At 33.3% G+C, this 3,941-nt stretch overlaps 1 long non-coding RNA gene across 1 annotated transcript; it reads right to left on the bottom strand.

Moving 5' to 3' along the window:
• Window positions 1-302: 302 nt before the first annotated feature.
• LOC128671517 (uncharacterized) lies at window positions 303-1,672 on the bottom strand. Its single transcript, XR_010369953.1, has 2 exons — window positions 1,304-1,672; window positions 303-497 (listed from the first exon to the last, which is right to left on the bottom strand). It is a non-coding gene; the product is annotated as an uncharacterized LOC128671517 (long non-coding RNA).
• Between the last annotated feature and the right edge of the window lie 2,269 nt (window positions 1,673-3,941).

Here is a 3,941-nt window from a genome sequence, read left to right as displayed (position 1 = left end):
CCCACGGCCCACGGGGGTATTCGGGGCATCGTCCCTTCTTTACTGGAATTGAAAAAAAAAACATTATTGAGATTAATACCGTGAAAACGAAAATAAGAGAAAAACTATGTTAAAAAAAACTAAACCAACTTCCAATTAAAGTAACATATGCTACCTACTTCTTTAATAGACGGATAACCTCCTCCTTTCTTGGAAGTCGGCTAAAAATTATTATTTTCAAGTATTCATAGGTATGATTCTTGAAAATAGTCATTATTATCCAATAAATAGAGAAGTTGACGATTAAAAGTTAATAAACTTACTAAAAGTAGTGAAATGTCTCTTCGTCATGGCATCCACACACATGGACCCACCACACGCCGTTGGACAACATAACTGCTTTCCTTCACATGCCGCGTTAGGCCCGCATTGGGCGTTGCATATGTCAACAGGGAGAGTCGGAGGGCATGATCCTTCTTCAGCACTCACTATCACTATCGAAAAGGCAGCTAGGGAGGCTGGAATTTAAAAGACATATTTTTCCCAATGTAAGATTTTATAAAATTAAAAAATGGTACAAATTTACATTGATGATTTTTGTCTTTTGTGTAGTCAACACCTCTCGACTCGAAATTATTTTACAGCTAGCATCTATAAATCCAAACCAAGCTGGCCAAAATTTATATTTATAACGTTTATCATCCTAGCTTTAATTAACTTTCAAAAATGAACTCAAAATATGCTTACGAAATGGCTTCTACCACGACTCATTTTTTGAAATGGAGAGCATTAACGCGACAATAAATTATAACCCGAATTGCGATTCCGAGGAGAAAGGTGATTTCGAAAATGTAATTCGCAATTGAATTTGAAACTCGTTGCGTGGCATCCGTGCGGTAATGGATGATTAGAGACGAATTTTTGAAATTATTTTCGGGAAACGAGGCTGTTTGCTGATTTCCATTAAATTTGAAACGAGAAAAACCTTGGGATGCTTTGCAAAACAGAACAAACATTAGTCTATTATAAAATGATAAACATTAACCAGCAAAAATAAATTAGCAACGTCGTATAATTATAAAATATTTTGCGTCCATTAGAGCTTCTGTTGAATAGATTCTTCTTGAGATCAAAATACTAGTTAGAAAGTTTCACATCATGTCTTAATCTCGTACCCTATAGGGCAATTGCTAGTGAGAAGTTCTATATTTTTCTATCCCACACTGGCATAAATGTAATAGCATAGCTTCCTTACCTCTGCCGGATTTCCATTTTCATTCACCAACACAAACCACAAACCCCTATGCCAATATCACAAACTTACCAATCACAAGGAAGATTTGCATTTCGTCAATTACTCGCTCGGAACTGAAACAGTTGCTGTGTGATATCTCGCGTAGTCCAATTAATGTGGAGACATTGGTACAAATAACATTGTACACACGGATGTGGAGAATAGTCAATATACAGATCACTAATATCCCACATAAAAATGTCCACGTGTCACTCATAGCGATACAATCTATATTGAATGGTTTTTCATGTTATTATAGATAGTATTGAATAGTATCAAGTTCGAACTTCGAATTAACTACATTTCTAAAAGTACTTATTATGTATTACTCGTATAACAGTGTAACTCTGCAGCATATAATTCAATAGTAAACGACAGTAATTTTATTAATTTAAAGTATTCTTCATATTTCATTATTTCTTTTTGAAGGTTCTTATTATCTTAGTAACTATCTACTCATATCTAATCTGCATTCACTCGCGCTCATTAAATGTATTATTGTAGATCTACTAGATTTTAATCATTTAATGAGCGCTATTGAAGTAAGAGAACGGAAAAAATCATTGCAAACAAGTGGAGATCTGTAATCTCTGACTGAATAATTTTATATAGATGTAAGTGTATACATTATTTATCCTTTTGTACCTCTGGCTCACTGCACGCATTAAGCTAGTGCATTAAGTGACTATCAAATAAATAAATAACTGAATGAATGAATGAATGAATGAATGATAAATCCTGTAAACGTAACAGTTGAAAATAATGGAAATATCTTCCCAAATAACAACTATTTGTGTCAATACAAATTCCTTTTGGCATTGTACTGAAGTAACGAAGTGTGTTTTGAAATATGATGACAAAGACAAATCTTCAGGTGGCGGACGAAGCTTCGCGTCTTGGAATGTCTTGAGCATATATAGCACACACTGCTGGAGAAAACCGTAATATACATACTCTGTTTGAAGGAAAACATTATGATAAAAGAGGTGATATTTTAGTAGTGTGTGAAATGGAGACAGTGATTGACAAGAATACTCAATTATTCAATTTTCACAATTCTTATAGAATGTTCACTAAATTCCAAGCATATTTTCATAGAATTCCAAGAAGTGGACCCTCGAACCACACGCACATCATGAATATTATGTTACATTCATTCCACATGTAACCGGCAAAGGCATGGCATGCAATAAAACAATCTCTTGATTTGTGGTCAAGCCTATCCTACGTCTGCGTTGTTCTGAGTTGGTCGTTTCTGTGTTTGAATAGGTAAGTAAGTACACCTTTTTTCCCTTGGTAATATATTATTAATATATGTATGTATGTATTAATATATGTATGGTAATAAAATTATTAATATATGTATGTGTAATTATTATTACTAACTATCTTTCATGAGAATTAGTCCAGTAGATTTTGCGTAAAAATGTAATAAAAACCCATCCAAACCTAGTTGAAATACCTAATGTCACTACTTCAAAATCTCAATTCCACCAATAATATATAGGAATAGATTAACAAAAAGCAAAAAAAAAATTATAATCCCTTTACTTGCTAAACAACATTTGACTTTACCTACATCGTTAAAAACGTCAATTGTATACCTAATCACGAAATTTAATTTCAAACAATCATTAATACAAACACTAGTGGGTCGAAAGCTAATAATCTTAGAGACGGTGTGTCACACCACAACAAGTTAAATGTCAAGCAGATAACTCTAGTAGACCGGTTTCTGAAACTATTTTGTTTGTATAACGACATACTGGATAAGTGCTTGTACTGTAAACAGCTGTTATATGTTTGCAATGGATATATAACAATTTTTGTGCCTGTGATAGAAAGATCTCTCTCTCTCTCTCTTTCTGATCTGCACGTCAGAGCTTAGGGCCTGCTTTCCGCCTATCCCCACTTTGCACGATCTTATTTATAATTGTCGGACCATAGAAAACATGTGAATGATCAATTTAGGCTCAATTTAGTTACACCATTGTTATTTATGACTGTGTTTTCTACGAATAAAATAAATAAAATTAAAATAGTTACGCATATCTTATATGGTGGTTGAATGGTATCTATAAAATCCTATCAAAGGTCAGCAAGATATGTCTTTTTAGTAAGAAAACCAACACCGTAAAGTAAAAACGAAAAGAAACAGCGAGTATTCCTAATCTTAACTAACATTATAAATGTTAAAGTAAGTTTGTTTGTTTGTTAACTCTATCTACACAACCAATCTTCTTGAAATTTTGCATACGTGTGTTTAGTATGGAGAAGGACATAGGGTTTCCATTCATTTATACCATACATTTTCAGACATTCCTGGAAAAATAACTGTTCCCGCGGGAATTTTATGCGGGTATAGCCGCGGGCAAAGACTAGTAATCTTAAATACATCTAATAGTAAAGCCAAATGGTTTCTTTTTTAAATTAGCTACTTTAAATATACACCAAAGCGAAGACAAGATTTTTTTTCCCAGTGAAACTGATCGGTAGAGTTCAAATAGAATAAAACATAAACAAAGTATAAATCAGACGTGATTCGGGAAAGGTTATCATCGCCATAAAGTTAGATTGGAAACGACGTCATTTCTCGGAAACCGATAAAGTATCGAGAATTTTATTTAAGTTATTTTTACGAATGAGCGAACTTCTGTATTTACTTAAG

This window comes from Plodia interpunctella, chromosome 7, assembly GCF_027563975.2.
Source record: "Plodia interpunctella isolate USDA-ARS_2022_Savannah chromosome 7, ilPloInte3.2, whole genome shotgun sequence".
Taxonomy (NCBI): domain Eukaryota; kingdom Metazoa; phylum Arthropoda; class Insecta; order Lepidoptera; family Pyralidae; genus Plodia; species Plodia interpunctella.
Note: the sequence above shows the minus strand (reverse complement) of the source record. Positions and strands in the feature narration are given on the sequence as shown.